Source organism: Mus pahari, chromosome 1, assembly GCF_900095145.1.
Source record: "Mus pahari chromosome 1, PAHARI_EIJ_v1.1, whole genome shotgun sequence".
NCBI lineage: Eukaryota > Metazoa > Chordata > Mammalia > Rodentia > Muridae > Mus > Mus pahari.
Genome location: NC_034590.1, coordinates 146,176,292 through 146,203,404, shown reverse-complemented (window position 1 = coordinate 146,203,404; position 27,113 = coordinate 146,176,292). Strand labels below are relative to the sequence as shown.

Genomic DNA, 27,113 nt, shown 5'->3' with positions numbered 1-27,113 from the left:
CTCTGACCTCATGGGGCTATCTGGCAGTATTGAAGATAGTTTTGGACATTATGAATAGAAGGTTTTCTATTGGCATCTAATGGTCAAAGGCCAGAGATGCTGATGAGCATTCTATAAGGCACAGGGTGTCTTTATAGATTAGGACCAAACATCCACAGTGTGGAGAGTTAGAGTCAGTTAATACAAAGGAGGGTAAAATTTATTTCTCCTTTCTTTTCTTTTCTTTTCTTTTCTTTTCTTTTCTTTTCTTTTCTTTTCTTTTCTTTTCTTTTCTTTCTTTCTTTCTTTCTTTCTTTCTCTTTCTTCTTTTGTTCATTCATTTGTTTGTGCTTCCTTCCTTCTTTCCTTCCTTTCTTTCTCTCCCATCCTTCCCTTCTTCTTGTCTTTTTTCCTTCTCCTTCCCCTTCTCCTTCTTCTTCCTCCTCCTCCTCCTCTTCTTCTTTTATGTGGTACTGATTATATCATTTTATAGATGAGATATGATGTTTTGTGTTTGTACTGCTAAAATGTGGCAGAAACAGATTTATTCCAAAGTTAATGTTTTTCCGTTTTTTTCCATTATACCGTGACTCCAGGAAGAAGATAAATAGATTGAAGTGGTTCCATAGTTTCTAGTCCTGGTTAAAAAAAAAATTAGTGCCAGAGACTAAGATAGAGTGATGGAAGGGAAAAACCCCGAGAGCTGTTGGGAAGCTAAAAGACAACCGCAGTGATAAGTATTTTAAAACTTGACGTGATAGAGTGGGGACACTGCAAGTGGAAACGTCTAGTGGGTGTTCGGTGACAAGAACTGGAGTTCAGGGGGAGGTCAGGGCTGTAAGTGTCATGCTGCTGACAGCAGGTTTTAGCCACAGCAATGAGAAGGGGCCTCGGATGTTCTAGAACAGGAGCACAGGAAAGTGGAAGCTGAATTCTAGGAAAAGGCTCATAAGAATAGAAGTGAAGAGTAGAAATGGAATTAATGAATACAATAAATGGGATCTGGAAAAGGTCTAAGGGTCATGATATCATTTTGAAAGACAGATGAATAGACTCTTGACAAGATAGTATTCAAAAATACCTTTCACAGAGTCCATGGAAAAATTTCACTTTCTCTTACCAATTTCAATTCGATGTAATTGATGGCATATTTTTTCATTGTATGTATGATGCTTATAGTTATTCTTAACATATTTATTAGTCTTGAAAATAACATTTCAAATTCTACTCAGACAAAAGCCTCAATGTTATCCTCCCATGGCTGGCCTTATGGTGGCTTTCTAATGTTGACACTGTGCGTGTTCCTTGTCTGGGGCCCATGTTCTCTCATTTGACTCTGCTGAATCCACACATTCTGTTTGACTAAGTAACAGGAACAAATACTCTTTCCATAATGGATGTACTGGAGGTGTCATGTTTCTCAGAATCTCCTCTGCAGATTAATTGCCCTATGCCATGGGCTTTCAACCTTCCTAATGCTACAGCCCTTTAATACAGTCCTTCATGTTAACATGACCCCCAACCATAATATTATTGTTGATGCTCCTTCATAGCAGTAATTTTGCTACTGTTATGAATCGTAATGTAAATATCTGTGTTTTCCCATGGTCTTAGGCAACACCGCATGCCCCACAGGTTGAGAACCACTGCACTGAGCTACATGCAGTTTAATTTTCATTAATGCACACTCGTTACTTACTGGATATCAGTGGTAGGACTTTTGGCAGGTATGTTGAGCCTCCAGGTTGGAAGAGCACAGGCAGTGTTCCATGCTGGAGAGGGAGAGGAAGAGCAGTTGAATGTTCCTGTCAGTTGATCACAGTAGTGCCGGACTGCTTAACTGATACTGACGTGACTACAGTACCATGCCTCCTGTTAACAGAAAACATTATCCAATCATATCATCATAAGGAAGAATTTTTTCAGGAATACCAACAGGTTGAGGGACCACTGTGATAGGGTATCACAATGGAAGAAACAGATACAGTATACATTTCGATATACTGTGGGCAAGGCAGATTTTACAGGCAAGGGTATAGGGTGGAAGTCAGATAATTGAAAAGCGCTGAGAGGAAACACCAGGGATAAAGGAGAATTTAACTAAACAAACCTACTGGATTCCTGTTGAAGACTGGCAGAGTGACCTGGAGCGGTGGTGGAAGATGAAGAACTCGTTAGATTTGGAGGGAGGTCAGATGTGAGGGAGCAGGGATACCGTACTGATGAGGGGTTCAGAATTAGCTCAGTAAAGAATCTTTGTCAATCACAAGTGTCATATGAGTAAAGAATTTTTACATGCTTATTCCACTAAGAACATTTTACGTATTATCTCATTTAAAATCTCACAAGGCCTGTTAGCACTCGGCACTGCCTTTGAACAGATGACCCGTCTCAGAAAAGCGCCAAATCTGGTCTAACCTCTTCACCTAAACCCTAGTCTGCAAACATCACTGACTAAAGAGCCTGATGCGATGAGGGATGTGTTTTGTTGCTGACCATCACAGAAAACGCTAAGACACAGGTTGCCCTGGAGCCCTTGAAATGTAGCCCACGAAACAGACTAGCACTAAAAAACAAATAGTATGCCCAACCCAAATTTAGTCAGTCTCTTGTTTAAGATATCCGTGTAAACAGACCACACTTTGGAGTGCGGTTGAACAATGTGAATATAGAACATTTCCACCCCTGCAGAAAGCTCCACCCCACAGTGCTGCTTCCTTCTCTGCTTGGATTCTAGGTCCTCGCCTATGCAGATGAGCACCACAGATGGGTTTCCCTCCCCACTTCCAGCAACTCCGACTCTTCAACTTAAGGGAAAGGAGATTTCTTCCCTCTGTCCGCCTTCCCTTCCATGTGGCTTACAGCAATAGCAGTAGTAGCTTCCACAGCCTGAAGGGGGAGCCCTTGGAAGTGGCTTTCTATATGGGCTCTGCCTGTTCCTGTTACACTTATGAGCAACCTACGATCACTCAACACTTTTTACTTTATTTTATTACCAAGGAGCATGAAGATGTTACAATGGAACACTGTGATGTCCACATGCAGCATCGTCATAGTGAAGGACAGCTCTGTGCTAGCAACAAAAGAGCGCATGATGTCACAAGGAAACACCGTGATGTTATTGTGGAACACTGTAATGTCATGATTGAGCAGCTATGTTACAAGATAGCATTGTGTTAGCTTACGAGAGAGTTGCCATGTGATGTCACAATGGAGCACTGTCATTTTTAAAGGGGACACTGTCATATGTTACAGAATGACAGGACAGTTATTGTGATCTCATGATAGAGTACTGCAATCTCTACAGAGCACTGTGCTGTCCTAATGGAACATTGTGATGTCATAATGGACCATTGCTCTGTCACAGTGGAGCATTGTGATCTGATAATGATGTGCTATGATGTCACAAGGGTGCACTGTCTTGTCACAGTGGATACTATCCTGTGTCACAGTATGTATGGCATGACAGTCACTGTGATCTCATAATAGAGTACAATGATCTCAAGTAGAGAGCTGTGATGTCACAACAGAGCATCAGGATATCATGATGTAACACTGTTCTGACACAGTGGAACCTTGTGATCTCATAATGGAGTGCTATAATGTCACAATGGAGCATTAAGATGCACACACAGCCTTGTATTATCACAATACAGCATCATTATGTTACAGCAGAGCAGTCTGATCTCATAATGGAACATTGTGATGGCACAGCATTGCATAGTGATGTCACAAACAGCCTTGTTATGTAAAATGCAACATCATGATGTCAAAGGCAGCACTATGATGATTGGGCTCTGCACTACCCATTTCTGCCAATGTTCACAATCCAGATATCCACGACTCACTCACATTATCATTCAAGTTTGTGGTCAAACAGCACATTTACTGTTCATCATCTAAACAATCACCCTGTTAGTGTTACATCCTCACACCCTGTTTTATTTATCCCAGAGGGCTTATCACCCTCTATATGCTGTTGTGTATTTTGACAGGCCTTGCCTTCTAGTCTAGAAATAAGCTAAGTGAGAGCAGAGTTGCTGTACCAGGGTCCAAGCTTATTCTTCCTGCACAGTACAAGGCTGGGTTCTAAGCAGGTATACTGTAGAATTTTCTGCTAAATGACTTGATTTGAGAACAGCCTGTTAAATGGATCAGACCGCTAAGACTCCAGTCTGTCTGTCTGTCTGTCTGCCTATCTATCTATCTATCTATCTATCTATCTATCTATCTATCCATCTATCTATCCATCTATCCATCTATCTATCTATCTATCTATCTATCTATCTATCTATCTATCTATCCATCCATCTATCCATCTATCTATCTATCTATCATCTATCTATCTATCTGAGCCAAGGTTCTGTGTAGCCCAGGCTAGCATCCACCAGTAGGCTGAAGATGCCCTTTAATGTCTGATTTTCCTGCTTCTGTCTCACACATGCAAGGAATTTGAACATGTGGCACCATCACACCTGACTTATTTGGTGCTAGGATTAAACCCAGGACTCTGTGTATGGCAAATAGCATTCAATCTAGTGAGCTACATCACAACCTGGCTTTAAGAAAATTATTATTTTCATGTATTTCATGTATTTTCACATATTTCTATTTCATGTGTATTTTGTGGAGGTCAGAGAACAACTTGAAACAGTAACCTCATGTATGTTCAATTTTACCTGCTGCTATCTTGCTGGCTCTTGGTTTGACTTTTTTTTTTTTAAGTCAAAGTTCTTCTTTTATAGCCCAGACTGCACTCAAATTCACCATCCCCATGCTGTCGCCTGTAGGAATTATTGGCATGTACACACCACCAATTACTAAAGTCCCAAAGGTTAAAAACTCCTTTGGCCAGGGAGCAGTCAGAGACGCAAACAAAATCTGAATACCGTCAAGGATAAAGCAACAGAGACATAACTCTTTTTTTTATTATTATTATTATTTTCTTTATTTACATTTCAAATGCTATCCCGAAAGTTTCCCATACCCCTCCCCCACCTCTGTTCCCCTACCCACCCACTCCCACTACTTGGCCCAGGCCTTGCCTTGTGCTAGGTCATATAGAGTTTGGAAGACCAAGGAGCCTCTATTCCCACTGATGGCCGATTAGGTCATCTTCTGCTACATATGCAGCTAGAAACACAAACCCAGGGGGTACTGGTTAGTTCCTGTTGTTGTTCCACCTACAGGGTTGCAGCCCCCTTCAGGTACTTGGGTACTTTCTCTAGTTCCTCCATTGGGGACCCTGTGTTCCATCCAGTAGCTGGCTGTGTGCATCCATTTCGGTGTTTACCAGGCACTGGCATAGCCTCACAAGAGGCCGCAATATCAGGGTCCCTTCAGCAGTATCTTGCTGGCATGAGCATTAGTATCTAGGTTTGGTGGCTGATGATGGGATGGACTCCTGAATGGGGTACTCTCTGGATAGTCCATCCTTTCATCTTAGCTCTAAATTTTGTCTCTGTACCTATAACCTTTCATGAGAGTTATGTTCCTTATTCTAAGGAGGAATGAAGTATCCACAAATGGTCATCCTTCTTGATTTTCTTCTGTTTTCCATAATGTGTCTTGGATATTCCAACTCTTAAACCAATAAATAAAATAGCTCTGGGCTTTCCCAGCAGCCCCGTGAGAGGTGACTTTGAAGGAAGTCTGAAAATTCATCTTATTCTCCAGAACTTCTCAAAAGAACTAGTTGTCCTATATTATTAAAATAGAAGACAAGACTGATTTGCCCCTTAGAACAGTCTTTAACTGGCAGAATTATTTTTCTCAAAGACAGAGTTCCCAAGCCTTTGACCTAAAGACCTCCATAGCCAAGGGCTCAGGGCTCATTGCTGACCCTGCATTTATGAGCTTATGATTAATGCTAATGAATTCTCCTTTCTGTATGTGTTTTAAACACACATTTACTGATCCCTTAGATCTAAACTAGTTTCATACAAGTGAAAACAGTCCTTAAGTTCAGATTTAGACTTAATGTGTAGGAAGGTCAATAGAGAGGGAAACACTTACAAGGAAACCGGCAGGATGAGAAGGGCCTTACTAGGCAGGGATTTTGTTTGATGGAATCCAGAGCTTCCGAAACATCAGTTTAAAAGTCTAGGATGGGGCGCTCGATTCCTTACTCTACTCTACTCGATTATTTTTAGAATGCCAGCACCAGGACACTGACCTTGGGAGCGCTGGGAGTTGAAGGCCAGCCTGGACCACATGGTACCACGTGTTCTTCAAACACAGAACCTTCGAGCCCAACAACAACAAACCCGAAGTAGAATATTGCCTATTATTGACCAATGGGTTCCCGTTCCTCTAAATTTTTCCTGAAATTTCTTTTCAAACTTTGCCGTTCGTCATAATCACCAGGGACTTTTGTTGAAAAGAAGACATTTAGAGGTTGGCATTTCTAACCAGTTCCTAGCTTGTGTCCGTCCGAAGGACCATTCTGAATTGCGATAACTTCTCTGAGCTTGAGGCTGACCTCGTCAGTTCAGAGACTTTGGTTTTTGCCTAGAGGAATGCCTAAGGGGATGGCTAGCCTGGAACCTGCAGCACACAGTGCCTCCTAGAGGGCGGGGCAAACACCATTTACCCCCCACTGTTAATGAACCCATTTTCTCCTCTCATCAAGAGAGAGAAGCAAACGTTCTTTTATTTTATAGAGAAACTGAGACTCAGAGTTAAGTTGACTGCCCAAAGTCATGGGGCTTTGGGGGGGGGGGCGAGTTGAACTCAAGTCCTTAGGACTGACTGATCTGTGCGAAGGTCTGACCAGGGTCCCGGTCCTTGCCAGATGCACGTGCAGGAGACTTTGTACAGCTTCTACTCTTTGACCATGCAGGGACATACATATCTTTTTGAGAACACCCAACCTTCTCCTTTAGTGCAGGTCCCAGCTACACAAGGCTGTTCCAGAGAGAGCCTTGCAGTCCCCAGAGAACTGGCTCGCAACTCGCGGGCCAGAGCATTACATAACTTGGAGGCGCCCCTCCTCCCCGCGCCCCTCACCCGTGGCCAAGCCCCCAGCGCAGAGCTGATCTGGGGACAAAGCCTGTCCGCCAGCTGGGCAGAGTCACCCTCGGGGCTGGCGTGACTGAGAGCTTTGCTTCTCCGGGGCGGGGCGGTGGGATCTCCCTAGTGACAGGTCCGGCGGGCACTGCCTGCGGCCCCGGCCCCTACGGCGCCTCCGCCCCGTGCGCTCTCCGCCCCTCAGGCCGGACCGGACTCCAGGGCCGTGGGAAGGGGCCGCCGCGCAGGGGACATGTGGGCACGCCGTCGCCAGCGTTGCAGCTGTCCCCGCGAGGTGAGCACCCGTGGGCCCCGGGATGTGGGCGGGCGGAGACCGGACAGAGAACTGCGGAGCGCGCGCTGGAATCGGCGCTGTCCGGGTGCGGAAAGCTTTGCTTCTGTTCTTAAGGTTTCCCAACTCCGTTGAACAGATGGCTAGGAATCCAGGTAGGGCGGCAGAGCTGGACCTAGACCTCGGGAAGGACGCAGGCGCTCCATTCTACATCTATCCGGGAGCTCAGCTGTGTCTAGATCCTAAGTCTGGCCACCTGTTGGGTTTAGAATGGAAGCACGTGCCCACTTGTCCTGTGTTCTGGAGTGTCTGGCTGGGTTTCTGGGCAGGTGGCTGGAGAGAGTGGCTTTGATCTGTGTCCTGTGGTTTCCAGATGCGCATTTCCCAGGCAAGACAGACCGCCTTTCCCCCTGGGTTGTCAGTGTTCTTGCTTTTTAACCCTCTCCTACCCACCAAACCTTTATTATCCTTATGTGATCTCTTCAGTGCACACCAGCCTTCCCGTTTGGAATGAATTAAACTTAATTTCTCCAGTCGCTCCTTACCCTAAAGCAGCCAGCCCTGTATGTTTGGTGCAAAATGGTGATTCAGCGTTCTGAGCCACTCTGGTCGCTGGTTAGTTCTTCCCAGCTTTGCTGAGAGCTATGTGGGCATTCCAGCGTCTCTCCTGACCTAGCCCAGAACTTGGCTTGCCAAGTTCAGGAAGACCCCGTGGCTGCAGGTATTTGAGTTCACTAGCTGTTGAAATCTACAGCTGCTGGCTGTGTAATTTGTCTTCCCAAAGTCACACTAAACTATGGCTTATGGTGTGCTAGCCACCCGTGATGGTTGGCTTATGACTGTAGAAAGTATGAGCGTTGGATCAGTTACTGAGAGACTGGACACAATCACTTATTACTTACAGGATCTTAGAATTGAAAGGAGTTTTAGAGAATTTTATTAGATTCAAACCCTTCAGTTGAGTAGCTTGGAAGCTCAGAGCTGTGTCTGCAAGGTTTGTTAAAACTTATACCTTTAACTGTAGTTGGGACCAATATTGAAATCCAGGCTTTCTCTTTGTCTTCCTAGTCAGTGTTCAGGGCACTTTGCCTCTATGCATTTTAACAACAACCCCGGCACCATATTACTAGACTGGCCCAAGCATATAATTTTCTTATCCTTGTTAATTACTCATCTGCTTTTAACCTGAGAGAGTTCTGAACTAGATGAGAGGTCGAGTCAGTCAAATCGCCTTTGTTGTGTGAGTGTTAAACATAGGAACACTTTAAACCTGGGATGATGGTACATGGCTGTAATTCCAGCACATCAGAGATGGGGGCTGAGGACTCTTGGGAGTTCAAGGTCGGCCAGAGCTACATAGTGACTGTCAGGTTAGTGAAGACAACATAGGAAGACTCTATCTCAAAAAAAAAAAAAATGGAGGGAAGAAAGGATGACAGGAAGAAAAGAAGGGGCAAATAGAGAGAAAGCAGGAAGGAAGGAAGGAAGGAAGGAAGGAAGGAAGGAAGGAAGGAGCCTCATGCTTAAGTAATATTTAAAATCTTCCCATATGAAGATGAATGTGCTGATACTTCCCAAATAAACTCCCAGGAAAGGCAAGGATGAGTTGGAGTAAGGTTTCTCTGTTGGCTCTGGAGTCCCGATTCTGTGTTCCCTCTGGTGATAAGTGGCTAGTAATGGAGACATGATCAGAGTGATTTGCAATGCTGAGCTGTCGCAAGAAACGTGGCCCAGAGGTTCACCGTGAGTAACTCAGTGATCTGGAACAGAAGCCACGGCTTAAATTTTAAAACTATGGGCTGATTTAGCTAATACCACTGCAGCATATTGCATGCTTTTTCAACTTAATTCGATGTAATAGGTATTTATTGAGTGCCAACTGGATGCTCAGTGAGTGCTGTTTTGAGAATTGGGTAGGTGTCAGTGAACAAAAGGAAGGACTTTGGCTCTGAAGAGCTCAACTTGAAGTTCATTAATCAAAAACTTCCCTGGAATTCTGTTAGCCAGGTGGAAGAGAATTTCAGTTTTATGTTCAGAAGGGAAACAAATGTGAATGTTCTGTCTTCAGATACAGTCACCTTGCTGAACTTATAATCATGGGAAACGAACAACTCTCAAAGTTGCTTTGATGTTCATGAACTGACTTGGGCTACACAGTCATGTGACTTATTGGTAAACCTGTCTCCATGGTAATTTTTCTCTTTGAATTACACAAATTCCAGATTTAACATTCTCTCAGCTACATTTTCTTCAAACAGCACAGTTTGCAAGCTCAGGCATGTCTGTAGTTGTTAATAGTGACTTATCGAAATGATCTAAATGAACTTGACAGGTTTTTGGTCATCTAAAGCCACACCAAAAAAAAAAAAAATGTCAGTGCAGTATTTGTGTTTTTTTGTTTGTTTTTTTTGCATTCTTCACTTAATCCTTAGATTTTCTTTTTTAAGTTACAAACTGAAAGGTACTTTCTTGTGAATGAGAACCTTTCATGACTATCTAAAAACTCACCCATTGCTATGGTAAGATTTAAGTGAGAAAAATCAAACCACAGTTGAATATGTTGGAGGATTTGAGCAGAAAAATGATTCTCTGTTTTTTTTTTTGTTTGTTTTTTGTTTTTGTTTTTGTGTGTGTGTGTGTGTGTGTGTGTGTGTGTGTGTGTGTGTGCTTAGCTGGTTTAGGTTTGTATAGGTGAGCTTGCCCATGCAGCTGTGAGTGGAGGCCAGAGACTGGTGGTATTGGAATGCCTTCCTCACTCTCTTCTTTACCTGATTGATGGACTGAGTGACTGAGTGATTGACTGATTTGCTTGAAGCAGTTCTTCTCACATGACTTGGAGCTCACCCTCCGGGCTAGACTGACTGGCCAGCAAGCCGCTGGCATCTTCCTGTCTCCACTGCCTAGCACTGGGAATACCAACAAGTACTGTCACATTCTGCTTTTGCTTGTTCTTGGCAACCCCAGCTGAGGAGCTCCATGTTTTAGTGGTTAGGACTTTACCCACTGAGCCCTCTCCCCAGTCCCTTGTGTCTATTTTTAATGTCCTCTACATCAATGCTATCAGGAAATCTCATTATCTAACAGGGCACTATTTCAAGTGGCCTTTATGAAATGCTTAGGTAAGGTCATAGTTTTTGGTGTTTGCTACACTGTTTTTCTCTACCTACCTACCTTCCTTCCTTCCTCCCTCCCTCTCTCCCTTCTTTATTTTCTTTCTTTCTTTTTTCTTCTTCTTTTTTTTTTAAAGACATGGTCTCACTATGTAGCCCTGGCTAGCCTGGAGCTTACTATGTAGCCTCAAACTCACAGAGATCTGACTATTGCTCCCCTAGTGCCGGGATTAAAGGTGTGTGTGACCGCACCTGACCATTTTCTCTGTTCACTTCCATTTGCTCCATCATAGATGGTCCAGGGGAGTGAGTTGTTGTAGACAGGCAGAATGTGGCACGTCATCAGTTATTCCATAAGCACATTAATCTGTTGACCTAGTGGATATTTGTTGGACTACTTAGTAATAATTTATGTAAAGACTGTATTTTGCTGATGGTAGGAGGGGTTGTAAAGGGAATACACAGCTGAAGGCTGAGGTGGGTTACAGCCTAGCCTGGAAGAAAAGGCAGTGAAGGCTTATCTGTGCTACCATGACAGACAGATAGCTTGGGATGGGAAGGGAGGAGCCTGTGTGTAGGCTCTGAGGAGTTAAAGGCTGGGGAAGACTTCAACAGAAATGTGGACACACTGGGTGGCTCCACAAAAGGTTAATAGCATGGAGAAGCTTTGTCTCCTTTTCCCTTTGTTGTACTGAGATTGGACCCCAAGTCTTGCCTGCTGTGCCACCCAATGACTGAACCACCCACTAGTTCCACTTTCTTTCTTCTACTTAAAACATGTTAATTTGACAATTTCATACATTATAATTTTTGATTATATTCACCCCTCTCCCAACTTCTCCCAGATCCACCCCCTATTCCATACCCACCCAACCTTGTATACACACACATACACACACACACACACTTAACCTATGGAGTTCAATCTGTGCTGCCGATAGCCTTGACTATGCAACAATTCATTGGAATGAATTGTTAAAGAAAGCCCATTCTCTTGACAGCTATCAATTAACAATAGATCCCCAAGTGGAGGTGGGACTTCATGCCCATATCTTCACCTCTTCACCAAAGACCCATGGGATGTCTCAGAAAAGGCAACAGAAGGGGCAGAAAGATGGTAGGAGCCAAAGGAGTTGAATGATCACATTGAGTCAGTGTTTTCTGACATGCATATGAAATCACGGGGCAGTAGCAACATGCATAAGACCACTTGCTGGTTTTTGTTTGTTTGTTTTGTTTGTCTTGAGATAAGGTTTCACTATGTAGCCTGGTCTGGTCTGGAATTTGCTAAGTAGAAAAAGCTTACCTTGAACTCAGAGAGATCCACCTGAATGGCTAGAATAAAGGGTGTTTGCCACCCCACCTAGCCCAATTGCTTCATTGCAAAGACAGATAAAGACTGTCTTTTAGAGACCAATTGGTACTGTGTTGGGTTCTATTCCAAACACATCACTTCTGTACCTTGTGTATGCTTCTCTATCCCAGGTAATGAAGGATTGACTAACACTAAATTGACTCATTGGGCCAACAGTGTTGTTTGGAAATACAAACTGGTTGTTGCTCGAAGCATAGACATTGCTATAGAGTATCATTGCTGTAAGCTGGTATGTTATGGTCCTTCTCACTTAGGTGCATGCCAACAGTGCTGTTTAGTCTTTGTTCTGTGTATGCCAAATGGATTTGCTCCATTTTTTTTGCTATATAATTTGGCTATAATATATTGCTATAAATTTGCTGTTGAATTAAACATTTTCTGAACTAATTTCATGTTAGTATTAAATGAAAAAACACTATTGCCATGAATAAGTTGGTTGCTACATGGGCCCATATATTACCCATCTTCAAGTTATTATAATGTTCTACCTGAAAAAATTGGCTTATAAAGAGAAAGGTTTATTTTGGTTTACAAGTTTTGGAGATTGTAGTCCAAAATGGCGTAGACACATTGATGAGTGCCCTAATGCGGGTGTGCATGGTAGCTAGCAAAGAAAAACGTGCACTTTATAGAAGCAAAAACAAAGAAAGGGTAGAGTTTCACAACACTCCTCAAAACACATCTCTAGTAACCCAAAGATACCCTATAAGACCCCACTTGTCAATTGTTCTGAAACCTTCTATTAGTATTACTTTAGAGATCAAAACTTTAACTCGTAGTCCTTTTCCGGTCTGACCAACAGTGAGATTAGAACGACCCAAGAAAGTTAGACAAACTAACAGAACATCAGTGCACGATCCTAGAAAGCACTAGAAGTAGGTTACAAGAGGCCACCCAGTGTATGACTTCAGATGTTCAGAGAAACAATTTGTGAATTAAACATTGGATGAGTAATATCCAGGTAATGGAGGTAGCGGGAACTGGCAGAGACTGGAAATGGTACAGGGTTCCTTGGGATGATGCCTTGGGTCTGCTTTGATGGTGAAGCTGTTTGCAGAGATTATGATTATACTAAAGCTAATGGACTGAGCACTTTAAAATGGCTAAGGTGGAATCAGGCAAGCAGCTTAGTGTTAGAATATTTGCTTGGCATGAATTGACATGATTAAGGCTCTGGGCTCAGTTCTTGGTGACATGAAAATACGAAATCAAAGATAATTAAGTTGGAGTTTCTGCTATGTTGATTCTATCCCAATTTAAGAAAAGAGTGGGGGAGCTCTTTTGATTGGGAAAGCACTTGGTTTGCAAATATGTGCTACAACACAAATCCCCTTAATTGATGTCCACAGCTCTGCCTGTGGTAGTATGCACCTACAGTCTAAGTGCTGGAGAGTTACAAACAGGTGGACCACTGGGGCTTACTGACCAGTTGATATTTATACTTGATGAGTTCTACACCAGTGAGAGACTTGTCTAAAAACAATCCTATGGGACCTGAGAAATGGCATCCTACATTGTCTTCTGACCCCCACACCCCCATACATATGCACCTGTAGTACATGAACAAGCACATACAATGACATATCATAAAGTTTAAACAAGTCTACATGAAAAATTACAACTTAGACATAGAGTGGTCAGCTATAAAATAATAGGGAAGTAGAGTAAAAATATGTAGGATTTTGTACTCAGCAATTTATTCTTTTACAATTTCTTTAAGCTTCCACTTTACTTTTTAAATAAATAGAACCAAGAAATGTGAATTTGGTTTAACCAGCTTCCCACAAAACACCAGTCATGACTCCATATACAAAGGCTGGCAAACTAACTTACATTCACTTACATAAAAACTGAATAAGAAGGTGAAAATATATCATATCAGCTTTTCTACTAAATTCTAATAGTCTGGTTGCTTCCGTGGAGAGATTGTGTAGTGCCTGATTCTGAACTTTCTCTGTATATTCTGAGAATAGCTCATGTTTTGGCATCTGCATGAGCCTTCTTGTTTATTGGCCTCTCAAGGATACAGAATTATGCACTCAAAATTATATGGGAGTCCCGAACCCAGTCTTCAGACTTATAAATCACTATAAAAGCCAGGAGTGTGTTTCTCTCTAAACCCTGGTTGGTGACCCCCTTATTCGAGTGTAGACACAGAACATCAGCATAATGTGTTAGCTATACCAACCCTTAAAACTCATCACCCCATATCTTCATACACTGTAATTCTTCAATATATTCTTGAGTGCAGTTTAGCATTTCCTGGATTATCTGCCATATTATAAACTGAGAGTACAACTACTTATTTCTGGAAAAAATAGTATTGTTTTAGCAACTCTACTTCACTCGATGAAATACTTTCCATGGAAATGAGATCATATTTATCTATTGAAAACAGCTGCATTTCTCAAAATAGCAATTTTTGGCTCTCTAAATCTGGAATCGCAAAACAGTCATATAGTGTCACACAGAGGAGGCCACCAAGATGCAGAACTTTCTTTCACAGCAATCCAAACGGCTTTAAGAAAGAACGGCTTTAAGACGTGATAGTTAGACAACTATCACGTCTAGTCTTCATGGTCAGGAATCAGTTCTTACAATTGAGGAATTCAAAGCCACAGGTGTAATTAATTGATATCACGGTCCATTTGTTCTGGCGGATGCATAATACCTTTGTATCTATGTGTCCATTCAAGTCTCCATGCCAGTGGTTCTCAGTGCTGTCTGTACATTAAAATCACCAGAAGGGGCAAAAATATCAATGTCCCCACCGAAAATCTTCCCATTGAGTGGTTCTGAGGTAAAGTAAGGGTGTCAGGAGCTTATAATACTCCTGTTTAATTAGGGCTATAGATCACTGATCTATATATTTAATAATTTTATACTACAGAAAAAATGATTGAAACAAATAGTTGCTATGATATTTTCTAAACATGTCTTTTGGGGGTTATTTTAAAAACAATCTGATAAAAAATTTAAATAAAAATTTCTTTGACATAAAAAAATTTCTTTTTGTTATACAGTGTCTTTTCAATATGTGGGAAGCCTTGCTAAGTGGTGGGATGGAGTTTCCTCTTCTGGGGAATTCACTAAGCTAATTATTATATAAGATCTAAACCTCAAATTTTCTATTGCCACAAAATGACTGAGACTGGATACTTTGTAAAGAAAAAAAATGGCTTATACAGTTTTGGGTTTTGGAGCCTAAAAGTCCAAGATGAGTAAACATTATTTGTTCGTTATCACATGATAGAAGGTGCCATGGTTGGGCTGCATGTGAGAAGGAGAAGTCACATAGAAATACTGGCAGAATGCTAGAGAATGAGACTAGATCACTCTTTCAGAACTAACTCATTGAACAAGAACAGCACCAGTCGTTTCCAAGAGCTCCCAGTGACCTATCTCCTGCCATCTTGTAGTGGTTCTGCCCCCTCTTAATATTGTCACACTGAGGATCCATGGGCTTTGGGGGAGGAGGGTGTAAAATTCTCATTTAACCATTGTACTAGTCAAACTGCATAATCATAGTTTACCAACGAATTCATTGGCCAGCCTTCCTTCATGGCTTTGGTAACTGTTTTTCATTACAGGCATAATTTTGAGACTAATATCCTGACCTTTGTCTCTGTAACAATTGCTTCCTCTGAAATACCTTTAAGGTATTTCTTCTTACTTTCCTTCCCTCCCTTCCTTTTTTTTTTTTTTTTTCTTTTACAGGGTTTTACACGAGCTAAGAATGTCTGCCAAGTCACTGTATAACCTAGGCTAGACTCTAACTTGTGACTTCAGCCTCAATTTTCTCAGTGCCAGGATAACGGGTATCTGCCACTGTGCCTGGCCTTTGCCATATATTTCTTACAATAGACAGAGTTGTAAACCTTATTGGTCAAACTTATCTCTGCATACCTTCTCTTTTATTTGATTGCATCAAATAGGTTTTCAAAATATAGGACTTACATGCAAAAGATATACTGGGCTATTATAGGAAAGAAGTTTAAATACTGTATTATGTGATTAGCATGATCAGTTAATTTTAGGTTGTGCTTGTCCTTAGGCTTTGAGATGATTAACACAGAACCTGGAAAGTGAACAACAAACAACCAACAATCAAAAACTTGCTAATGGAATTATTTAGAACTAACTTCGGGGCTGGGGATGTGTTCAAGGGCAGAGTGCTTGCCCAGCCTAGTGTTGAGGCCCAGCTTTTGTTCCTAATACCAAAGGAAACAAAGAACAACAGCAAAAAACAAAAGAACCATACAACCAAGAATACCTGTTTTTTTGTTTCTTTGTTTCCTTTAATGGAAAGGTAAGGTACATCTTGAGAATGGTAAGATGACTCAGCCAGTGAAGGAAGGCTCCTGCTGCCACAGGCCTGATACTCTGCTCTGTGTTTGATTCACATGGAGCATGCAGAGAATTAACTCTTAAAGGTTGTCTTCTGACTCCCACATGTCCCCCCACATCCACGGCGAATAAATAAAATGTAAAACAGGAGTATCTTCATGGATCTTGACTGGTGGTTTTGAACAGCCTTTTACAGATTTCTGGGATCTTAAAGATATCTGGGGCCTGGGAAGGAGCCTGGCTTCAAGCCTTAGGCTCGTTCTTGGGTCCCCTTACAGCCTGTGAAGGTGTGTTGTTCAAATTTTCATAGACTCAGCTTCTGAGTAAGATGTTTCTTGAACAGCAATTTCTCAGCTAAAACAAGTTTTTAGTAACTGGGCCATGTTTCTACATTTCAGGTTTTTTGTGCCTATCTGTCCAGTTGGGTTTGGATTCTGATTGGCTCTGCTTCTAGATACTAATGTGCATCTGCGTTGAAAAGTGTCAGGGAGACTTTGGTATTAGTGACTGTAAATTGGGATCTGTGGGGAGAGGCACCAGTTGCTGGTTGGATATTCAGGACAATAAGTATAAATTCTGACTAGTACATATAGAGGTTCTGTCTAAGAAAAATATCTTATGAGAAAGTGTTTATAGACAGAAATGAGATGGTTCAAATCTAAGATTCTGGGTACTAGCTAAGCTAAACTGGGCACCCTTCTCTGACACCATGTTAACTTAATGCAAAAGTTTGGTCAACAGAGCTCACTTTAAATTTAATTAAAGTTTAGTGACAAGGATATACAGTGTAGCCCAAGATGCCCTAGAACTCTGTGTAGCCCTGATAAGTCTCACACGCCAACCTTCATGTTTCCATTTCCTCAGTACAAGGATTGCACCCACATAAGTCACCACACTCAACTCATACGTTATTCTTTCATATTCCCATTTATATGTGTATATAACTGCCAAAAAAGTTGGATGGTACCATGTATGCTAATGTATGTATGGACAGTAACATGATGGAATCAAAGGCAAGGACATTTGTTTGAAAACCCTGATCTCTGGGAAAATTACTGGGACTCCTTCTTAATGTTCATCGACATGCAGAAAGGTAGATTGAGACACAGGCATGGACATTGTCGTATTCAGCTTTCACATAACATGATGTTAAGTAGTAGTATGGTTTATCCATTAACCCTGTGTCTAAATTCACCCTAATGGGATGGGGTCTGCTGGGTATGGAGTGTGGTCCCACGGGGTCCGGGCTTAGGTCCCCATTCTCTGTGTGTCTGTGATTTGTTGTGTTTCATTGACCCAGACATACTGGTGTTTACAGCCTGCTTGAAATTTTAGTTTCAAGAATCACGACACCACTACGTTAACTTAAAAACTTGTGGACAATAAGCTGGACATAATGGCGTGTGCCTTTAATCCCAGCACTCAGGAGGCAGAGGCAGATGGATCTCCCTGAGTTCAGAGGTCATCCTGGTCTACATAGTGAGTTCCAGGCCAGCTAGGGCTCCATAGTGAAGCCTTGCCTCAAGAATAGAAATAAAACAAAAGTTTATGCATACTTTAGAAAAAGCCTAACCACTAAGGTAAAGAATTCGCTCTATCAATAAGACTCCCAGAGTAGTTTGTTTAGTAGTCTTAGTGTCTCACTAATAAAGAACTGACCACTGAGCCAAGATGAAGTGCTCTGCATTCCTTCCTTTCCTTTTTGACTTCTTTAGGCTGCCATCTCTATTTTCTGTGTTCAGAAAAAAAAAATACAATTTAGACAACTCTATATTCTAATTTTTAGAGATGAAGTTCCCACTAATACTTCAGGAGAAATTTCAATTCTCTAGTAAAATATTATGATCCAACTGTTCATGTAGCTGAATGAGCATATCTCCTCACTAGGTAGATGCCCGCTACCTGCACAGCAAGCTCCAGGCTCTTTGCTATGTGGATGGCCCGCAGGCCTCCACCTTAGGAACAACCAGGTTTAGCAACCTGCATGACTCACGAGCCTTGTGTGGGTGTTCAGGGCCCAAGGCACTTCAGAGAGCCTTTAGGGTCAAACCAGTAAGGGCATGTAGATGTCAGAGGGAAATATTCTAGACATGCAGGGTAGCCGGTACAAAGGCACTGGGCTGGAAAAGCACATGCTGAGTGAAAGTGCATATAGTTCTTCAAAGTGATGCTGGAAGGGTCACATGTAGGGCACATAGCTAGGGTCCTAGGGAACAGGCAGGACCCTGGTTAGGATCTTGCATATTATATCATCTTTCAATTTTGTTTTGGTAGTTTGTTGGTTTATTTGTTTCTCTTCCTCCTCCTGGTTGTCCTCCTCCTCTTCTTTTTCCTGCTCCCCCTCCTCCTCATAATCTTCATCTTTGTCTTCTCCTTTTCTACCTCCTCCTGCTCCTTCTCTCCTCTTCCTCCTCCTCCTCCTCCCTCCTCCTCCTCCTCCTCCTCATCCTTCTCTTCCTCCACCTCCTCTTTCTCCTCCTCCTCTTCTCTCACAGGATCTTTCTACTGCCCTGGAACTCACTATGTAAACCAGGCTCCCCTTGAACCTTCAGAGGTCCACCTGTCTCTGCTTCCTGAATCTTGGGATTAAAGGTGAGCACCATCATGCCCAGCTTTTTTTATTGTTTCTTAACAGATGCGGAGTGAAAAAAAATTAGCTCGTGCTTCAGACAAATAACTCTGAATGAGGATTTTAGAGAAGCCCACTAGGGTGATGAGGTAGGTGTCTATTGAACCTGAGCAGAGGGGAACTAAGGTTAATGATCAGCAGTAACTCTTCTCTTTATATTCTTGATGCTCACTGTTTGGCAGGGCATTTAGTAATGACATCAATAGGCAGTTTGATATTCTGAGCAAGGAAGGCAAATTTTGAGCACCATGTACTAATACAGTCAGTTGAAATCCCATGCCTGGTTGTGATTAGCTGGGGAAATTCCAAGAGAGAATAGAAGAGAATAACAAGGCTGTGTCCTTACTGTACCCAGGCCATGTCTTGGCCATTGTACTTTAAAGAAAATACTCAGTCTGGCCATATGTTGACCCTTCCCACTGCGCCAAGATTAGGGAGCAGAGACCCTATCTTATTTATAGTGTCACTGTAGAAGAACTTTGGAGGGAAAATTTTGTAGATGTGTGCCATATCTATGTAATGGATAGTGTAATCCTTCAGAGAATTTCAGTGGTTCCTACTTAACCAGCTTTTTTTTTAAGACAGGGTTTCTCTGTGTAGCCCTGGCTGTCCTGGAACTCTGTAGACCAGGCTGGCCTCAAACTCAGAAATCTGCCTGCCTCTGCCTCCTGAGTGCTGGGATTAAAGGCGTGCACCACCATGCCCAGCTTTTAACCAGCTTTGTTAACTAACAGGGTACATGCAATTCCTTGAATATGGCTTGTCTCCAAAATCAATGCAAAGTCACTTCTGTTGTGAGATACAGAGGAATGGACCCACATGGCATCTCTAGGAGGTATTAGCACTCTGCCTTTATGAAGTGACTAATCTGTCATGTAATTTATAAATTAATGGATGTATATAGGTTATCTCTAGGATGGCTCTGCTATGCAATTCAGTTGGGCTAGGTCTCTTACTATATTTCGTCTTTATCACGTGATGTTCTTATCCGCTTTACCGCTCTGACATCAAGGAAGCCATCACCAAATGTAGCTCTCTGACCTTGGACCAAAGCTGTGCACCAAATAAGACTTCCTTTCTTTATAGCCCTCTTAGTCTGTGTCACTATCTTCTAGCAATAGGAAACAGCCTTGGTTCCTTGACTTAGGGTTAAGTGTTGTGTCTCTGTTGAATAAGTAAAATAAGATATTGTGAGTGGTCAGAAGAAGGGACTTTACCACAAGAAAGGAAGAAGTATGGCTCTGTAGGGAGGAAGGGTAACTAGGAGAGACTCCTGTTGTGGAATCCAGGAGAGCAGTTTCAATGAGAGAGACAGGTGCAACACTACAGAAGTGTTAACTGGCGAAGAGCATACATTAACCAGCAGACATGAAAGGTGATTGGTGGTAAAGTCAAAACCAGCTTGAGCGGCATTTAGAGAAGGCAGGAAGCAATGACTGTTCCACAGAGGTATGAGAGTGAAGGAGCAGGGAGAGGCTATGGACAGCTACAAAAGAGGTTAGGCTTCAGAAGGGAAGAAAAGGACTTTACAGTAGTGGGAGAGGAACTGTATTAAAGGGTTGCCGTGTTAGGAAGGTTGAGCACCACTGTCTATACAGTCTTTAAGGAGACAAAAGAGAGAACAGAACCAGCTAGGAGGATGTGGAGTGGGAAGAAGAATGGTGAGGAAGGGGCTTATGAACTTAAGCAAGTTGAAACTCAAATACAGTGAGAATTACCTAGCTTGAGAGCTGAGAAGGAAAGATCTGAGAGGAGTGCTCAATGCTCTTAACAGCCCTAGGTTCCAGAAGGGTTGCTGTCTGTGACAATCAGTTGACAGTATGACTTACTAATTGCATGGCTGAGATGGGCTGCAGAGAAAGCTTGTAAGACACAACTAAGTTGTGACCTCAGAGATATAGCATGGATAATAAGTGGAGTCTCTCTGTCACTGAAGGATGACTCTTGGCTGGTCTGCAATTCAGTCATGTATAGATAGCTATCAGGAAGGATGTACAGATTAGCTAGCCTCTTGTCAAAGAATAGTTTAGTAGCTTACATCTTGGCCCCTAATCTTTGGAGAAGACCTGGAAGAATTGACTTGGAAAAGCAACACATTAGACAAGTAACTTGGAGTGCTTTAGTCAAACATCTTCATTGTTCTAAGAGGAGTCTGTACTCTGAAGAAATCTCCTGTCTTTTTTCTTTGTCATACTTTTTTTTCTCCTGGAAATGTGCAACATGATGTTCTCGGGGTAGAGAGAGGCAGCTGAAGACCGTCTTGTTTCCAGCTGTGGGACTGTTATGACATGTGGAAGCAGGGGTCATGGGAGAAAGGCCAGAAGCTTCAGTGTCACGCAGTGTGGTGTCCTCTGCTTCTATAGTTAGCCGTGTGATGGGAAATCAGAAGTATGTGTTCCATTTGTACAGCTGGACATACTATGCTCTCCCTTCCTGCTCTGTCCAAGTGGGATTCTGAAATATTGGAATTAGTTTTGAGATAACTGTGAGCAATCCCACATGAGAGGCTGTGGAGCAAACATACAGATATAGACTGTGGGCTGGGTCTGACATCAACCTACATGACATGAACAGAAAATCTGTCAGATGGGATGTTTGGGGATGCAAGTAATAGAAATCTGGGCTTGGCCTACCTTCTGTTCCTTCATGTATTGGGAAATCCAGGGTAAGGTCTGGGCCAGTCAGCCATGTGTATATGTGTGTGTCTCTGCATGTGTACATATTTGTATGTGTGCATGTGCATGCATGTGTATTAATGTTTGTGTATGTATGTATATATATGTATGTGTGTCTATGTATTTGTGTATATGTTGTATGTGAGCAATATAAGTATATATGTATATAGTGGTGTGTATATAGTAGATGAGTATGAGTGTATGTTTGTATGTGTGTCTGCATTTGTGTGTGTGTGTGAGTATTAGTGTGAATGCTTTTAAAACACCTGATGCTTTTCTTTGCATGGAACGGATATGAGCTTTTACTATGTTTATGCTTTTGGAGTAGAAGAGAAATTTATGATCCGTTAATATGTGCCTGTTCATTTTTAAAATAATTTTTCAATTTTTGAGATTATAGTCACATCATTTGTTATTTTCTCCTTCCCCCTTTCTCTCTTTCTCTGTATATACCTAAATATATAAACATGACCTTCTCAGCTCACATAACGGTATTTGTAATTTTTTTTCTGGGCTGACCGTTCGGTGTTGGATACCCAACTGGTGGCTCTTCGTTGGAGAAGACTTTCTCCTGCTCTCAGAGCCCCTTTGCTACCTGCATGTCTAGGGTTGAGGGCTTGTGGCCTTACTCTCCTTTGTGTGTGTCTCTTCTTTTTGAACTTCATAAAGAAGTCACTTGTAAATTAGACTTGGTGACAAAAAGGAGCCATCAGTGAGGCATGAAGTTAGGAAATGAAGAACAGATGTTTGTTGTTGCAGATTGCTGTAAGCGCCATTGTGATATAAATCTGTTCTATATTTGGTTTATATTCTTAAGATTGTCTTTCCATAAGAATAGCTAGGTCAAAGGGCTTACCTGTTTTCCTTATGTCTAGATGACCGCTTGGTGCATGAGTGACTTTAAGTGATAAACGCCGTACATTAATAATGCCATGGTTGGAGTATGCTGTTTTCATGTTCATGATTTTTTTTTATATTATTGTAATCAAAAATATTTTCAGAAAATTTGAGTTGATACCATATAACCTACCTCTCTCATCTCCCTCACATTTATAAAAAAATATTTTGTGGGTTTTGTTTTGTTTTTTTGTTTGTTTGTTTTTAGTTTGTATGGTTGGTTTAATGGCTCAGTCTGTTCTAGACTTTAAGGAACACGACCCATATCAACTCCTTCCCATTAATCTTTCAGATTCTAGGGAGAAGCTAAAATTGTGTCTTGACTCACCCTTCCCTTAATGTGAGTTCCTTCTGGGGCTCTAGGCCTGTGCTCGCAGACTCCCTGGAGGCCTGCCTCACAGACACATCTGCTTTTCATTCATTGCCCTGGCTCTCATGCTGGGTCCCTTGCTATATTCTGTAACCATTTGTGAGTAATTTGATGGGAAACGTGAAGTAGGAGATTCCAAGTTTTTGCTGACCAAGTGTGTATATGGGATATTTGTTTTGGAGCTGTGGTGGAGGCTAAAACTTTCATTGGTGTGACTTGATGCCCCATATAATCCCTTCAGCAGTGCCTGGTGTGCCTCACTAATTCTTCCTACATCCCTACCTCAAGAAATGTTGGTGACAAATCTTTGTAACAGTGGACAACCAGCCATATGTCCTGCCACTATTATTAGGTAACTGTAAGAGTACATGTTTGTAAGTGTGCAGGTGCACATGTGTGTGCACTTGTGTGTGCACATGCATGTGAGGCCAGAGGGCAGTCTCAACTGTCTTTCCTCAATGATCTCGGTCTTGCTTTTTGAAGCAGGGCCTCTTATGGCCTGGAAATTTATGAAGTGGGCCAGCCAGTGAGCCCCAGGAATCTGACTATTTCCACCTTCCCACTGCTAGCTTTTTGTTGATTAAAATGTGAGTTCTAGGGAACAAGCTGGTCCCTCATGCTCACTTTACTTTCTGAGCTATCATTACAGCTCCCTATATAGTTTTTTTTAAATATAAAAGTCATACTTGGGACCACACTGCCTATAATGTGACACCCGCTTATCTTTTAAACACCCAATATGTTAGATATGGCAAAAGAAAGAGAAAAGAACAGGGCCACACCTGCCATGAAGGGGCACAGTGGCATGGACCACAAAGCATGACCAGGACATGGGGAAGGTGGCAAGAGAATACTGTGCTTTGTGATTCTGTTCTGTGTAAGCAGAGCAAGGAAACAGAGGAGGCTTTAAGTCTAAAGTGCCCAGGCAGGGCTTTCTACAGCAGGGTATGGGTGGAATAAACTTAGCAGTGTGGACCTATAAGCAGTATACTTTTCTGAGCTCCTTGTAGAAAAATGGAGACACAGAGCATGGGCAGCTTTATTTGTCTTCTTCAACAAGTGGGAATTCTGCTGGGTTGCAGAGGGAAGTCAGTGTTGAGAGAAGTGACTCATATGGACTGACTGACTCTGGTAATCCTGCTTCAGTCCTCCATACGCTGGAAGGTTTTCATGTCTCTAGCAAGTCTGTAGTAAGGGTGTGGATATTTGTTACTTGGCCTCCTATGCCAAGGGCTTTCTTAGATGTGTACCTGGAGTACATGCATTTTGCCAGACCAAAGACTCACTCCTTAGTGTGGGGACTTTCTACTGTACAGAGATGAGAGGCATGGAAATTATATATGCTACAGGAATAGCCTTCGGGTATCCATGTGTTCCAATTCCTTGAAATTGCTGCCAAGTTTCTATTGGGCCAAATACTTAGTATATGTCTTTACATTTCCATAAAGCTCGGCCAGGGGTGGGGGAACTGTTATAAGTTTTCTCCAGAAACTTGTGTTTAAGTTCTACCCACTGTCAAAAGTCAAACTAACAACAAATGTAGGTGAGACATCTTAATTGACTTCGTCTGTCTGACTCCAGAGTCAGAAGACAAAATCTCATTCAATAAAACAGAATGTACGGTCAGATGAACCAACTGCTGAGGATGGGTTTCTATAGAATGCAGAGCCAGAGCCAAGAGAGATTTGGTTGTTTGAACACTACACCTTCACATGATTGCTCATTGAGTTGACTGAGTGCAGCATCAAACCCAGGGCCTCTCCCAGGCTCTTCAAACAACAAGGCATGGTTCAGTCCCTCACTTTTTGCAGACAAAAATCTTGCTTTGTCATTCAGGCTGGGTCCAAACTCAATTTCCTCCTGCTTCTATGCCCAAATGCTGGGACTGCAAGCATGCATGTCCCCATGCCTGACTCAGAATTACTTCCTTTTTTACATATCAAAGCTAAGAGGATTCCTTTGTGTGAGTTAAAAAAAAGTCACACAAACAACTTAGTTTTGCTTAGTGATGTGGAACTCGAGGACAAGGGATTCCATATGGCTTTGGCTGGATAGATCTTGTGCTCAGTTGATCCAGACCAATGCCTTCCTGCACTTCTATTTACCGGTCCACAATGTGATGGTATTTGGGGAGGGGAGCTTTTGGAAGTTACTCAGTTTAGACAAGGCCATGGAGTAGAGAGTCCAAACTAAGATGAATGTCCTTAAGAGAAGAAGAGGAGAATTATCACTTTACACTGAGCAAGTGCACTCATTGAGGAGAGGTGAACATATGGAGAAGGCAAACTGGCATGAGATCCCTTACCAGAGCCTCTGCTGGTCTCTGGTTCACAATTCTCCCTCCAACCCTCAGAATGATGGAGAGGAAGATCTGCCATTTGAGCAACCACCTCTGGTACTTTTTTTGTGACTGCCTGAGCAGACAGTGAGAGCTGCAGTCCTTCTTAGGGGTCACCTTTTTCTTCTTTGCCCTTAGTGATGTTTGCACTGGATGCTTCTTTGCCTTTCTGGGTGGAAGTTCTCAATTTCCATACCTTTTGTCCTCAAACCTCCCTTAGAAACATGAGCGGCTGAAACCTGAATCTCCCCTTTTCTTCACCTGCTCCTGAGGGCATCTGCACCGGAATGTGTGTAGCTCCTGGACCAACAGAGGCCTCTCTTGGCACTTGCTAGACATGTAGATCTCAGTATCTATGAAAAGCTGACAAATCTGAGGTGTCCTTTAGTGGAAGTCAAACAAGCCCCATTCTTTAAGATTTCTGTGACCAGTCGTGCTCCAACCTCCAAGTGTACATATCATGTCTTAGTTTGTTTTGTTGTTACTGTAACAAAATGCCCAGGACTGGAAGATTTATAAAGGAAGTGGTATAATATTGTGGTCTGCTAGGGTACCTCAGGCTGCAATATAACACAGAGCAGAAGGGAAAGGAGAAGAAGGATCATTAAGGAGCCCAAGTCTATGGGTGGCTTCATTTTATACAGACCTCTCCTGTGATAAATAATGTAGTTTTATGGGATTTAATCAACTCACATGACATGAGAATTGACCCCTTATGAAGGTAGTGCCTGGTGACCTAATTATCTTCTACCAGACTCCATATTATAATGGTACCGACTGCCTATACCAGCTTCTAGCACCAGCTTCCAAGCTCTTAGCACATGAACCTTTTAGAGGCAAGTCATAGCATCTGGATCCCATCTCCCTCTTAGAATCTAGTCCAGTTTATCTAGCAAAGTATTCTGATTGTCTACTTTTAAAGACAGATTTATCATAACTTATTCATATGATCTGCTTATGTTAGGGTATTCCCCTATGGCTTATGACACAGTACCACAGACTGAGTAACTTTTAAGGGAAAGTTGATGATTGGGGATCATACTTCTGATCCATAGCCAAGGAGCTGATTTTGGTGAAAGGCTTTTTCTGATCTCCAAGGAGTTCCTGTACTTGCCTGCTCGGATCCTACAATAATTTTTAACTCTACATAGACATAATAAGGTGCCCACAGAACAAGTTCTCAGCCTCACAGATTTATACATGTCCAATGCTGTTGTGTGGCACTATTCCTAGGGAAATGTGAACAAGAGTCTAGTCACCCCAGAGAAGAAAACAACACAAACCAAAGTACTGATACCATCAAAGTCCACCTTGGTGAACCAGTTTATTTTGGGTGTATGTTACTTACAGGAGAGTAGATGAAGAATTACTATCAGGAGCAGAAATGACTCAGACAGTTGCTTCACCAAAAGCCCACCCCAGCCTGAGTGACAGCTCATAGAAGGTAGAAACCTGCATCATACTGCACAGCCTGCAGGCAGCTCAACAGGTGAAGCATCCTTTCCAGGTGGTCCAGTTGGTCTGAGCATCTTCTAGGCAGCTCTGTTGTTCTCTGTCCCCCCCAATCCACAGGCAGCTTGATAGATCTTCTGTTTTCTTTCACGTGACTTCACCAGTCTCTTCTAGCATCTCACTTTATCTGAGAGAATCTGGCATCCGTATTTACAGTTTATATACAGTTTACATACAAGAAGAAGGAGTCTAGTGATTCTGGTCTGTTTCATGGACTTCCTAAAGCCTTTGAGTTAACTTCCCAAGTTTAACAAGCTTCCCAGCAGAATGGAAAACTTTACCTTTCATGAGAGCATCCTTTTGTTTCACTTCCTTGGTAACATCTGGCATCTTCAATTCCCTTAAAGATGGAAAGTTTGAACTCAGAGAAACTGCTACAGGAGGGATGTGTGGCCTTCCTTTGAGCTCAGCTTTGCCTATATGCTTTGAGCAGTCTGGCTGCAAGTCAGAGTGTCCAAAGGTTCTTGCCTTTGCGTGCTAAAACAATTCACGGGATGTAGGACAATGATTTACTTGACTATGTGAAGAGTTCATCATCTAATTGAAAAGATAGGGTATAGTCAGGAGCTTAGCATGAGCAG

General features: G+C 42.3%; 1 protein-coding gene across 10 annotated transcripts in view; it reads left to right on the top strand.

Annotated features, from left to right (window-relative positions):
* Positions 1-6,799: 6,799 nt before the first annotated feature.
* Slc16a12 (solute carrier family 16 member 12) overlaps positions 6,800-27,113 on the top strand; it is an 86,019-nt gene continuing 65,705 nt past the window's right edge. For 6 of the 10 annotated variants that reach the window (XM_029537161.1, XM_029537166.1, XM_029537163.1 and 3 more), the window contains exon 1: positions 6,805-7,282. The gene's annotated coding sequence lies outside the window, so the exon portion shown is untranslated. Of the gene's footprint in view, positions 7,283-7,327; positions 7,435-18,746; positions 18,830-27,113 lie in introns of those variants that run through there. The other 4 variants (XM_029537169.1, XM_029537165.1, XM_029537168.1 and 1 more) reach the window with 3 other exon arrangements.